At 44.5% G+C, this 6,822-nt stretch overlaps 1 protein-coding gene across 1 annotated transcript in view; it reads right to left on the reverse strand.

The window, feature by feature from the left end:
* The window catches only part of ATP7B (ATPase copper transporting beta), a 71,403-nt gene extending 64,595 nt beyond the window's left edge, over positions 1-6,808 (reverse strand). The window contains exons 1-2 of the mRNA XM_080799847.1: positions 6,637-6,808; positions 6,216-6,319 (exon numbers count right to left, since the gene is read on the reverse strand). The gene's annotated coding sequence lies outside the window, so the exon portion shown is untranslated. The remainder of the gene's footprint in view (positions 1-6,215; positions 6,320-6,636) is intronic.
* Between the last annotated feature and the right edge of the window lie 14 nt (positions 6,809-6,822).

Here is a 6,822-nt window from a genome sequence, read left to right on the forward strand (position 1 = left end):
AAGAAACAAGTGCTGGTGAGGATGTGGAGAAAGGGGAACCCAGGCGCATTGTTGGTGGGAATGCAAACTGGTGCAGCCACTGTGGAAAACAGTATGGAGGCTCTTCAAAAAAATTAAAAATAGAAATACCATGTGATCCAGAAATTCCAGTACTGGATATTTACCTGAAGAAAAGTAAAACATTAATTTGAAAATAGATATGCACCCCTATGTTTACTGTAGCACCATTTACAAGAGCCAAGATACGGAAGCAAACCAAGAGTCTATCCATAGATGAACAAATTAAAGATGTGGTGTGTACGTGTGTATATATAAAAAATGGAGTATCAGCCATAAAAAGATGAAATCTTGCCATTTGCAACAACATGGATAGATATTGAGGGTATACTGCTAAGTGAAAAGGTCAGCCAGAGAAAGACAAATACCCTATGATTTCAGTCATATGTGGAATTCAAGAAACAAAACAAAGAACAAAAGAGACAAAAAAAAAGACTCTTAAATACAGAGAATAAATTAATGGTTGCCATAAGGGAGGTGGATGGGGGTAGGTGAAATAGTTGAAGGGGATTAAGGGCACCCTCATCACGATGAGCACCGAGGAATGTAGAGAATTATGGAAACTGACATAACACTGTGTGTTAATTATACTGAATTAAAAATGAAAAACTTTTATTTAAATTAAATAAATAACTTCCCTAATGTAATGTCTAGTGAGAAAAGTTAGTCCCAGAAGACTAAAAATACTATGGAAGATTTTTTATAAAGCTCAGAAACAAGCAAAAGTAAGTAATATATTGTTCCGGCATTCATATATATGTGATAAAACTTTACAAAAACAAAAAGCTGGGTTACAAAAAAACAAAAAACTGAGGATGGTGGTTACGTCTACAGTAGGTACTTCTACAGGTGACACAAGAGAAGGAACGGTTGGGTAGACACCACAGCACTGATAATATTCTCATTTTTGGTCAGGTGGTAGGTTCACAGGCATTTTCTATTTTATTATGTTTTTTAGCTATGTATTTGGCTGCACACATTTCTTCTATGCTCAATAAACTGATAGAATAATAAAAGAAAAATCTTAAATGGGAGAGTGGAAAGATGCAAATGCAAACCATTCTTTCAGAAGAAGGGGAGGGGAGAAATAATACAAGAACTAATGGGAGACACCAAGTAATAGGAGAGATTTTTAAATGGAGGCAAATGGCATGAATTGATAATTTTCTCCCAAAAGGGAGAAATTTGCAGAGAGGAAAAGACTGGAGGCGAGAAAAGAGATGAAGAGATGACCAGTATGGGCTCCGGAACACATAGAGAAGGGCAGAGGTCAAGGGTACTCCTAGCAAAGATGACCTTGAAAAGAAAGCAAGCCTCCTGAGACTAGATGAGAAAGTGAAAATAGGTTGTAAAGTTAAATAAAATTTTGGAAGAAGGTGCAAGGAGGTAGGCAGAAAGTGGAATAAAATCAGACACAGTGGTGGCAGTTTTCTCGAAGTAAGAACGGAGGTCATTTGTTGAGAATAAGGAAGGCAGAGATGGAGCCCAAGGCTCACCGAGTTGCAAAAGGTTGCCAGAGAACAAGTGAAAAGCATCAGTGGGCACAGTTGAGATTAGAAACAAGAAAAAGCTAGCAGCATCAACCACGTGGTTGGCTGACTGTGCTAGCTTCTATCCCTCTGGTGCAGGAGCAGTGAAGGCAGGCCCCGTACAGCACTGCCCTGGGGCAGCAGGGAGAGGACCCCCGGGTGGGGGCGGGGTGGCACGGAGATCCTTCTGACTAAACCAGTCAGTCCGCCAGGATAGGGAGAGGCCACAGATTACTGATAATAATGACAGACTCGCTGATCGGCAGCTTTTAAGGCTGTTAAAACACACACACCATGGAGTTTAGGAAAAAAAAAAATCCATCAGAGACTAACTGGACTCTAATTCACCAAAATGTTAACACTGGTTCTCTGTCAGTTTTAAGAATGGACTTTTTTTATTTCTAAAAATTAATAACCTAATGTAGTAAAAGCAAATAATGAAGGAAATTTATAAATATGCTAACAGTCATCCTAAGAGTGATAAAAGTAAGAGTCAATTTTTCCCTTTGGGTCTTTGTTTTCCAAATCTCCCTTACAGAATTAAATTACTTTTATAATAGTAATTTTTAAAAAGAATTCTGAGTGTTTCTAATGCCTGGTGCAGAGAACTTTAGAGTTTCTGTAGGGACCGAGGCTTCAACACAACTGATGAATTCTCAATCCACAGATTTCACAATTACTGGTGTTTTTAAATCGTATTTACCATGTCGGTTACATCACAATAAAAAGTCACTCTGCTTTGCCCTTGACTTTATCTCATGACCTTTGATCTGCTCAGATTTTTCTCCTTTAACTTAGTTTAAAAAAAAAAAAAGTCAGACATTTGAAAATTTCACCTGGTAATGATTCTAATCCTATAGATAAAAATAACATCGCTCCCACTGGAATATGGATGGGACGGGCATCAGTGACCAGTCATCATGGCCCTGGGCCATCTCCATCCTTGCCATGAAGATAAATGTCAGATAAAGAAGCATTTAAAATCCAATTCTCTTGCTGCCCCCACCTTCCACCACCCCCAGCCCCGCATGTCCCCAATTTATCCCCAGTTACTCGTGTACCAACTACACTCTGTGTGTTGCTGGTAGGACTGCCTGACACACTGACACTGAGGAGTCTAGAAAATCCTTCTCTCCTGACACAACTCCACAGGGAATGGGACTCCCAGTTCTGTAGTTATTTCAGTCACCTTGGGGTCTGGCTGGGCTGGCCCCTGGCAAAGGCCTCTACGCAAGTCTCCAGCAGCTCACTTCCCCACTCACCCTTCTTTGGAGGAGAACCTCACACTATCTGCCTAGGTTCCACAAACTCCCCAGTGTGTGGGACAAAGTCCAAAGACCTGAACAATAAGGCCTCCCACCATCATGTTTCCAGCCCTGCCCAGCCACTCAGAACAAATCCATCTTTCCATTCCTATCCTCTGGACCTTCGCACATTCTGGTCCCTGCCTGGGACATCCCTCCCTTCACTCTTCCACGTGCCCAGCTGACACAGAGCATTTCTCCTTCAACACCTCACTCATGCAACAGGTCTTCTTGAAGTTCTTTTTTAGCCCTTACATTCTTGCCTTTGAATGCTGTGCTGTGTAGACAACTGTGACTGTCAGCTCCAAGAGCATGTGGGCGGACCTCTATTCATCTTTGTGCCACTCTCACACCGCAGTTCTGCTTTGGCTCAGAGAAACAGAAGCTGCTCCATATTGGTCAGGTGGAATGACCCAGCTCCACAGACCACCACCTCCCTTCCAGCGGCACTGCTTCCCCAGACAGGCTTCTGAAGAGAAAATAATGGTTGGGGGAGGGGGGTGCTGCGGCAGGGGAGGGGAGGGAAGAATCTTGCTACAATCCATTCATTCAAGAACACCTGTGGTGCACCTATTATTACGGGCTATGGAGAATATTTTTTTAGATACAAACCTGGGGCTCCTGGGTGGCTCAGCTGGTTAAGCGTCTAACTCTTGGTTTCAGCTCAGGTGGTGATTTCAGGGTTGTGAGATCGAGCCCCAAGTTGGGTTCCTTGCTCTGCATGGAGTCTGCTTTAGATTCTCTCTCCCTCTCCCCTGCCCCTCCACCTGCTGTGCAAGTGCTCACACTCTCTCTCTCTCTCTCAAAATAAATAAATAAAATATTAAAAAAAATACAAACCTGGTCCCTACTTTCAAGACACAGAGTTGCAAAAAAAAATAACTATATTCAGATAAGTTTAAACAATCATACCAAACAGTATACCAGGTGTCATGGAAGTTTGAAAGAAAATAACAACCTGAGAAAGTCAAAAAGGCCTGCCTAGGACTCAATGCTGGATTTGCCTCTTACTACCTATAGTACCTTGGGCAACCTTCTTAACTTCTCTCTGCCTCAGCTTCCCCATCTGTAAAGATGAACCCTGACCTTGTATTGTATACTTTCTCTCCTCTCTGCTTCAGCCACTCTGGCTTTCTCTTACTGTTTCTCCAATATTCAGGTTACTCCTGACTTAGGACCTTGACACCTTCTGGTTCCTCAACCTACAAGTCTTCTCCCAAATCTGAACCATTCAGGTATCTATTCATACAACCATCTCAGAGAATTTCCTGACACCTAAGATAGCATCTCCCCTCCCATGTTATTTAAAATGCCCATAACTCTCCATTATTCACAATGCTTATTACTACCAAAAATCACACTATTTGTATACCCTTTTTTCTTAAGATTTATTTATTTGTTTTAGAGATAGAGAGAGCAGGAGCAGGAGGGGCAGAAGAAGACGAGAGAATCTCAAGCCAACTCTGGGCTGAGCATAGCCCAACATGGGGCTGGATCGCATGACCCTGAGATCACGACCTGAGCTGAAACCAAGAGTCGGATGCTTAACCAACTGTGCCACCAGGGCACCTCTTTGTTCACCCTTTTAAATTTCTGCATCTCCCTCTAGGGCATAAGTTCTTTGAGGGCAGGGTCTTAGTCTTACCCTGATCCCCAGTGCCCAGAATACCTGGCACATAATACTAAAAAAAAAAAAAAAAAAGGTTAAATAAATGGTGGTAAGAAGAAAATAAGACTTATATCAAAGGGTTTTGTGCACACAGGGGGATATAAAGTGCTTAACACAGTACCTAGCAGTGGTAAGCTCAATAACATGACTAATACTATTATCTGAGGAATCCAGAAGAGGGTGAGGTCAACAATGGGAGAGGCAGTTACCAAAGTTTCCAGGAGAAAGCATCTTGAGCTTGATCTGGAAGGATAAGGATTTTTCTGATGGGTAGAGAGGTGGGGGTGCTGCAAGTGTCTCCCCATCTGAGACACCCCTCCCTCATGTGTTCTTCACATCTCCATTAAATGCAGAGTCATCACACTAAGAATCATCGATTAGCCAGTCTCTCTCTATAACCATCCATTTATCCACTTACCTTTCATTGCTATTCCACCAGAGCCCAAGACAGATTTCACTACAAAAGGGCACACAATAATGTTAACTTGGGAATCTGCAGACCAGCATTTCACTACATGTCTATCCTGAGAAATATCCAAGTGTCAGCACTACAAATCATGTACAAGGATGTCCATTACAGCATGGCTTGTGAGGGGAGGAAAAATTAGAAGCATCCAGAAGGATCACCCACAGGGAAAAGATAAACATTCTATGGTATGCACATGGTATGAAGCCATATTGTACAGAGGTTAAACCAAACAAGACAGATGCTTATGTACTAACATGAAGCAATCTCTAAAATACAGTTCTATTGAAATGGGGTGGGGGGAAATGTTGGAGAATTACACTACATGGTCTCATTTATGTGAAACAAAACAAAAATTTTAAAACCAACCACATACAAAACCTAAAGATTTCTCTAGATACACACATTTTTTTAAACCACAGTATTTTCAGCTCTTCAACACCATGTCTGAAACGCAGTAAGTTTTCAATAAATGTTTGCTGAACAAATGAAGACATATGTAAATGAACAGAAAAGGACTAGAGAGTAGATCTGCTTTTCAGGCTCAATAATTCTGAACTGTTTGCTTGTTTAAGTCACCGCATTAGTGTGTTACTTGTGTAATTAAAATGAATTCAAAATAGCTCTTAAAAAAAGAAAAGTTGCAGAGGGCGCATGGGTGGTTCAGTGGGTTAAGCACCACCCTTGATCTCAGCTCAGGCAGGTCTTGATCTCAGGGTCCTGAGTTCAGTCCCCCTGTTGGGCTCCACAGGGGGTGTAGAGCCTACTCACCAAAAAAAAAAAAAAAAAAAGAAAGAAAGAAAAAAGAAAAGAAAAGAAATTGCAGGACCTGAATACATCATAAAGAGATCCACGCACACCGAATAACTTCTCTAGGTAATTAATTTAATCGTTCTGGGCAATTAAGAGCTCTTATACAGCAACTCGACGCTCATTTTACATCTCCAGCTTCAGATCCCTTAACACAAAGATGAATGGAAAAGTGCTGGGTTTTACATTGCTCCTGCAAACCCCTTAATGTCATGCCGTTTCCGAGGGTGCTCTTGCTAAGATCCCCGACTCCCCTGGGGCTGGGATTCTGGCGCCCTGCTTTTCGCGCGCACGCAGGGTGGCAGAGAAAGGCCGGCAGGTGGGCGTGGAAAGTCCTCCAAATAGGTGTGAGCACACAGCACCCGGGGAAAGAAACTTACTTTCCGACTGGCCTCTTCTCTGGCTGTGATGTCTTTCCTTGTTCAAGCAACCTCCTTCGGGGGAGCCAATTTCTCCGGTGATCGGCCCAGAGCCCGCAGGCCACCTGGTTAGTGCAGGAGAAGCGGGGCGCGTTAAAACCCGGCGAGCAGAGGAGCCGGCTGTGGGTGGCATCTTTGCGGCTCGGTTCTCTCACCCGAGGATGGGTCTGGGGACCGGCCCCTGCATTCAGACCAAGAGGTCAGCAGCCCTAGCCCTACGGACTGGTTCAAAGTTGCGCGCCACGGCGCCCTGGCCCTTGGGGGGGGAGGGCGGGAATGAGCGCAAGAGCGAAGGGTGGGCCTCGGACCCTCACTCACACCCGGAGGCGGCCCGGCCGGTGCCCCCAGCGGAAGCCGGTCCTCCCTCCCAGGTCTCCGCTACCTCGCGCCGGTGCACTGCGGACTGGGTCTTCGGCCTCCGGCGGGTGCGGCGAAGGACAGGAGGGCGGGCGAGCGGCGCAGAGCCGGACCGCAGACGCAGATCCCAGGGCTCGCCAGCCGCCGCCGGGGAAGGTGCGGCGTGGCGGGAGCCGGGCTCGGGTCAGCTCCGCGCCTTGCTCCGGAGCGC

The sequence above is a fragment of the Martes martes genome, assembly GCF_963455335.1.
Source record: "Martes martes genome assembly, chromosome: 3".
Lineage (NCBI taxonomy): Eukaryota > Metazoa > Chordata > Mammalia > Carnivora > Mustelidae > Martes > Martes martes.